This window comes from Eriocheir sinensis, chromosome 45 (assembly GCF_024679095.1).
Source record: "Eriocheir sinensis breed Jianghai 21 chromosome 45, ASM2467909v1, whole genome shotgun sequence".
Taxonomy (NCBI): Eukaryota; Metazoa; Arthropoda; class Malacostraca; order Decapoda; family Varunidae; genus Eriocheir; species Eriocheir sinensis.
Window position 1 is genome coordinate 9343174 of NC_066553.1, and position 7014 is coordinate 9350187.

General features: G+C 42.2%; 1 long non-coding RNA gene across 2 annotated transcripts; it reads right to left on the minus strand.

Annotated features, from left to right (window-relative positions):
* Window positions 1-5612: 5612 nt before the first annotated feature.
* Window positions 5613-6435, minus strand: LOC126980824 (uncharacterized). Of its 2 annotated transcripts, none has more exons than XR_007733613.1 (3): window positions 6143-6435; window positions 5998-6033; window positions 5613-5643 (listed from the first exon to the last, which is right to left on the minus strand). It is a non-coding gene; the product is annotated as an uncharacterized LOC126980824 (long non-coding RNA). The 2 variants fall into 2 exon arrangements; XR_007733612.1 differs by lacking the exon at window positions 5613-5643 and adding an exon at window positions 5649-5679.
* Window positions 6436-7014: the final 579 nt, after the last annotated feature.

The following is a 7014-nucleotide window of genomic DNA, read 5'->3' on the forward strand; positions in this document are numbered from 1 at the left end:
AGAAGATGATGAAGAAGAAGAAGAAAGACGAGTTGAAAAAATAAATAGATAAAAAGAAGAAAATGAAAAGGCGAAAAGGGAATGAGGAGGAAGAGGAGAATAACAACAGGAAAAAAAGAAAAGGAAGAAAAAGAAGGAAATACTAATACTTGATAGATAAATTGAATGAATGATAGAAGAAAAAAAACTTAGGAGACGAGGAGGAAGAGGAGGAGGAGGAGGAGGAGGAGGAGGAGGAGGAGGAGGAGGAGGAGAAAGCAGATTACCTCCTCTCAACTTCCTCCCAGTTGACTAAGCCGCTGAAAGAGGATAACGGAATTAGCGGAAAGTGTGCAGAATAAAAAGAAAGACGAGAGGGAGGGAGGGGGAGGAAGGGAGGGGGAGAAGGGAGAGGGGAATGTCGAATGGAGGGACAGGGGGAAAGGGAGAGGCAGGAGGGGAGGGGAGCGGGAGGAGGAGAGGAAGAGGGGGAGAGAGAGGGAAAAAAAAGTTTCTTCGTCGTGGGATTACACGCTGAGGCGAAAATTGAAACTAAAAGGGATTTTCCTCCTGCGACGAAGCCAAGGAGGAGGAGGAGGAGGAGGGACCGAATAAGTAAGAGGTGGAGGACAAAGCTGTTAATAATGAGGACAGTGAAAATGATGATGATTACTACATTGCAAATAAGAAAGAGGACAAAAACTAAAGAACTACAACAATAATAACAATAATAATAAATAATGATAATGAAAAGTAGACAAAAATAACATAAAAGGGAGGAAAATAAATGAGTAACCCTTGAAATATTTATTAGGGAGGATTGAAGAGAGAGAGAGAGAGAGAGAGAGAGAAGAGAAGGGAGGTGAGATGGAGAGAAAAAGGAATGGACAGGAAAGGGAGAGGAGGGATGAAGATAGCCAGTTACGGGAAATGAGTGACAGCCTATCATTCACTTCCCGCAACTGAAGATTCAAACCGCAAAAGCAAACTCCCCTGTCATTGGTAGGGGAAGAGAGGGATGAGGGAAGGACAGAGACAGGAAGAAAGAAGGCGTTTAGGGGTGGTAGGAATAACGAATACCATCACTAACACCACCTCCTCTTCCTCCTCTCCCCCTTGTCATTGGTAGGGGAAGAGAGGGATGAGGGAAGGACAGAGACAGGAAGAAAGAAGGCGTTTAGGGGTAGTAGGAATAACGAATACCATCACTAACACCACCTCCTCTTCCTCCCCTCTCCCCTGTCATTGGTAGGGGAAGAAGAGAAGGATGAGGGAAGGGCAGAGACAGGAAGAAAGAAGGCGTTTAGGGATGGTAGCAATCACGAACACAATCACCATCACCACCTTCTCTTCCTCCTCTCCCCCTTGTCATTGGTAGGGGAGGAAGAGATGGATGAGGGAAGGACAGAGACAAAGAAAGAAGACTGTAAGGGTCGGTAGGAATCACGAACATTATTAAAATCACCTCCTCTTCCGCCTCTCTCATATCCACCACCTCATCCTCCTCCTCGTTCTATCCTTCAGCTCTCATTGCTTCTCACTCCTTCCCTATCCGCTTCTTTGCATGTGTCTCTTACTTCCCCTATCTCTTTTCTCTCTCCTCCCTCCTCCTCCTCTTCTTAGTATACTCAAACGGTCTAGCCCTGTACTGCACTCCCTCCTCTACCTCACTCTCCCTTGTTCTATCACTCTCTCTCCTCTGAACTCGAGTCCCCATCATGTTTTATATTATCTTTTCCCCACCACGCCTCTCTCTCTCTCTCTCTCTCTCTCTCTCTCACACACACACACACACACACACACACACCAACGAATTAATTGAAGTCTGACTAATGAAAAAAAGAAACACACAATTAAACAAATTCAAAAGGCAACAAAAACGATACAGAAAATTCTTTTGTAATTCTGTAACAAAGCAATAAATTTTAAGCCGCGCGAAAAATTCCACAACGCAAATGTAATTTCTTAGCTGTTTGCATACTAAAGAACTCTCTCTCTCTCTCTCTCTCTCTCTCTCTCTTCACGTACACCAATCAAGCTTCAGTATAAATCACCATAGTATTGGATAAACAATATTCTCTCTCTCTCTCTCTCTCTCTCTCTCTCTCTCTCTCTCTCTCTCTCTCTCTCTCTCTCTCTCTCTCTCTCTCTCTGTGTGTGTGTGTGTGTGTGTGTGTGTGTGTGTGTGTGTGTGTGTGTGTGTGTGTGTGTGTGTGTGTGTGTGTGTGTGTGTGTGTGTGTTAGGTCTGTTTAACGAATTCTCATTAATTAAACATGTAGCTGGCACTCTCTCTCTCTCTCTCTCTCTCTCTCTCTCTCTCTCTCTCTCTCTCTCTCTCTCTCTCACACACACACACACACACACACACACACACACACACACACACACACACACACACACACACACACACACACACACACACACACACACACACCGTTAATTAAACACTTGTAGCATTAGCCTTGTCGCCTGTGTCCGCTAATCTGAGGGAAGCTGAGGAGGGAAGGCACGTCTCAGGTAGTAGTAGTAGTAGTAGTAGTAGTAGTAGTAGTAGTAGTAGTAGTAGTAGTAGTAGTGGTAGTAGTAGTAGTAGTGGTAGTAGTAGTGGTAGAAATGGTGATGATGATTGACAAGAGTAGTGAAGTAGCCGAAGTAGCTGTAATAGAAATAGTAGAAGACGTAGTTGCACTGATAAAAGAAGAACAAGAAAGAGAAGATAAGAACGAGAATAGGAGAAGAAATAGATGAAGAAAAGGAAGATGAAGAAAAAGAAGAAGAAGAGGAAAAGGAAAAGAAAGAGGAAGAAAAAGAATAATAAGATGATGAAGCAGATGAAGAGGCAAATGAAGAAGAAGAAGAAGAAGAAGAAGAAGAAGAAGAAGAAGAAGAGGAAAAGGAAAAGAAAGAGGAAGAAAAAGAATAATAAGATGATAAAGCAGATGAAGAGGCAAATGAAGAAGAAGAAGAAGAAGAAAGAAGAGAAAGAAGAACAAGAACAAGAACGGGAAAAGGAAAAGAGAAAGCTGAAGAAATGGAAGAAGAAGAAGAAGAAGAAGAAGAAGAAGAAGAAGAAGATAAAGAAGAAAAAGATGAAGAAGAGTTAGCAACAATAAGAACAGGATGAGCAAGAACAAGAATAAGAAAAACAACAAAACAAAAAGACCAAAAACCCAATAAAAACAAAAACAAAAACAAGAAGAGGAAGAGGAAAAAAATGAAGAAGAAGAAGATGAGGAAGGAGATGAAGAACAAGAAAAACGAGAAGAAGAAGAAAATAAGAGGAAAATAAGAGAAAAAGAAGAAAAAATAAGAAAAAAAAGAACAAGAAGAAGATGAAGACGGACAAGAAACAGCAGTAGTAGTGGTAGTATTTATTTTAATAGTAGTAACACAACAGCACGAGTAGACAACCCAACCAAACAAACAAAAAATTCCCTGTTTGCGCGACGGGCGGGCAAACAGAGGAGAGTCAACGCGACCCTAAGGAAAATAAGCAACGCGAGTCAACAGAAGGAAAAACATGCGAGTTATTTATTTTTCTTTCACGCTCGAACGTACAAAACAGAAAACGTGGAGGAAGGAACATACGGAAGTGACACATATGGAAAATAAATTACATGAACGAGAAGAAAACGAAGAAAAATGAAAAAATGAGAAAATGAGAAAACGAAGAAGAGAAATAAAAAGAAACAATGATAAGAATGATAAATTACAACACAGAATGACGAGAAAATAAGTAAAAAATGCGAATAAAGAAATAAATATCACGAAAAAAATAATCGGAAGAACGGAAACAAAACAAGAACACGTAGATGATAAAGAACGAAAAATGCGATAACGAATGAACGGCAAGCAAGAAATAATAAACAAGGGAGAAGGAAGAAGAAGGAAAAGTGAGAAAAGAAAATTAAGATAGATTGATAGAGATGGAGAGTGATGAAAATGAAGATGAAAAAACAAGTGGAGGACGAAGAAACGGTAGAAAGGGGAGACGATGATAAAGAAGAAGGAGGAAGCAAGGAGAGGAGGAGGAGGAAGAGGAGGAGGAGGAGGAGGAGGAGGAGGAGGTGGAGGTTCGCACATTCCTCATTTTAATACAAAACTTGGTGGACGCAACACATTAAACTTGCTCTTTCATCGCAGCAACACTTTTAACAACAACTTTTGGCCTCTCTCTCTCTCTCTCTCTCTCTCTCTCTCTCTCTCTCTCTCTCTCTCTCTCTCTCTCTCTCCGCTGGGGGTCTGTTTCTTTCGTTAACTTCACTTTTATCACCATTTTTTTTTATTTCCAACTTTTTACTTCGTTTCTTCCCACCCATTCTCTCTCTCTCTCTCTCTCTCTCTCTCTCTCTCTCTCCAGCAACTTCAATTGTGGCAGCTAGACATAAAAAAGACGTGCAGGAGGAGGAGGAGGAGGAGGAGGAGGAGGAGGAGGAGGGAGGAGGAGGAGGAGGAGGAGGAGAGTATGGGAACGTGATGGGTTGTTTCTATGGTAATGGTGGCGATTATGGTGTGTTGGCTCTCTCTCTCTCTCTCTCTCTCTCTCTCTCTCTCTCTCTCTCTCTCTCTCTCTCTCTCTCTCTCTGGAACATTATATTCAGCCTTACATGCGTTAAACTTATCCTTACAAACACTATAATTACCTTTACAAACATTATACTTACATACAATATACACCCATACATACATTACAAATCCCTAACATACATTATACCTCTCTCTTCTTCCTCTACTCTCCCCTTTCCTTCCTCTCTCTCTATAACACCTTACTCTCCCCTTTCCTTCCTCTCTCTCTATGACATCTTACTCTCCCCTTTCCTTCCTCTCTCTCTATAACACCTTACTCTCCCCTTTCCTTCCTCTCTCTCTATAACACCTTACTCTCCCCTTTCCTTCCTCTCTCTCCATGACACCTTACTCTCCCTTTCCTTCCTCTCTCTCTATGACACCTTACTCTCCCTTTCCTTCCTCTCTCTCCATGACACCTTACTCTCCCTTTCCTTCCTCTCTCTCCATAACACCTTACTCTCCCCTTTCCTTCCTCTCTCTCTATAACACCTTACTCTCCCTTTCCTTCCTCTCTCTCCATGACACCTTACTCTCTCCCTTTCCTTCCTCTCTCCATAACACCTTACTCTCCCTTTCCTTCCTCTCTCTCCATTACACCTTCACTCCCCTTTCCTTCCTCTCTCTCCATAACACCTTACTCTCCCTTTCCTTCCTCTCTCTCCATAACACCTTACTCTCCCTTTCCTTCCTCTCTCTCCATAACACCTTACTCTCCCTTTCCTTCCTCTCTCTCCATAACACCTTACTCTCCCTTTCCTTCCTCTCTCTCCATAACACCTTACTCTCCCTTTCCTTCCTCTCTCTCCATAACACCTTACTCTCCCTTTCCTTCCTCTCTCTCCATAACCTTGCCTCTCCCTTCCTTCCTCTCTCTCCATAACACCTTACTCTCCTTTCCTTCCTCTCTCTTCATAACACCTTACTCTCCCTTTCCTTCCTCTCTCTTCATAACACCTTACTCTCCCTTTCCTTCCTCTCTCTCCAAAACACCTTACTCGCCCTTGCCATCCACTCTCTAAAACACCTTACTCACCCTAACCGTCCTCGCTCTATAACACCTTACTCTCCCTTTCCTTCCTCTCTCTCTATAACACCTTACTCTCCCTTTCCTTCCTCTCTCTCTATAACACCTTACTCTCCCATTCCTTCCTCTCTCTATGACACCTAACTCTCCATTTCCTTCCTCTCTCTCTATAACACCTTACTCTCCCCTTAACTTCCTCTCACACTATGAAACCTAACTCTCCATTTCCTTCCTCTCTCTATGACACCTTACTCTCCCTTTCCTTCCTCTCTCTCCATAACACCTTACTCTCCCTTTCCTTCCTCTCTCTCTATGACACCTTACTCTCCCTTTCCTTCCTCTCTCTCCATAACACCTTACTCTCCCTTTCCTTCCTCTCTCTATAACACCTTACTCTTCCCTTTCCTTCCTCTCTCTATAACACCTTACTCTCCCTTTCCTTCCTCTCTCTCCATGACACCTTACTCTCCCTTTCCTTCCTCTCTCTCTATAACACCTTACTCTCCCTTTCCTTCCTCTCTCTCTATGACACCTTACTCTCCCCTTTCCTTCCTCTCTCTCCATGACACCTTACTCTCCCTTTCCTTCCTCTCTCTCCATGACACCTTACTCTCCCCTTTCCTTCCTCTCTCTCCATGACACCTTACTCTCCCCTTTCCTTCCTCTCTCTTCTTCCTCTACTCTCCCCTTTCCTTCCTTCCTCCTGATGACAAAGTTCCCCCACGCCTCCCTCTTGTACACTCCACACTCGCTCAACACACCACATTACGCCTTACACCATGCAATCTCAGTCACGCGAGGGAGGACTGCAGGATAAAATATTAGCTTCTCGCAAAGGGTGATAATACTGCGTTCAAATGCTTGGGCAGTGAGTGTATGTGTATGAAAAAAAACTATTATTATTATTATCATTGTCATTACTATCATCATTATCAAACATGGGAGGAAGTGAAAATATTAATGGCTTCAAAATCAGTAATCCCGACAGACCAAAGATTTTAAGTTAAGGACAAAGGGAATAAAGGAGAAGATAGACAGGTAGAAAGACAACATATTTTGGCATTTAACCTTACCTGATTCGTTACGCAAGTCTTCTTTATAATATTTTTTCTTCTCATTAAGTAATTTTTCATATGTAATCCATGTAACTGATATATTAAGGTTACGTATGTTTTTAATTATATATCAGTTTGTAGATTTTTTTATTACATTTATTACACATGTGAAGCTTCAAGACACACTCCCATTATTTCACACTTTCAAAGAGGCGAGGGATTAAAACACTGACACACACACACACACACACACACACACACACACACACACACACACACACACACACACATAAATAACTTACTTCGAATAAATGAGACAGTAATCACGTTTTTAAACATTAATGCGGTTTCCTCGATGCCTCTTTGTTGCGGGAAGAGTAAACAAA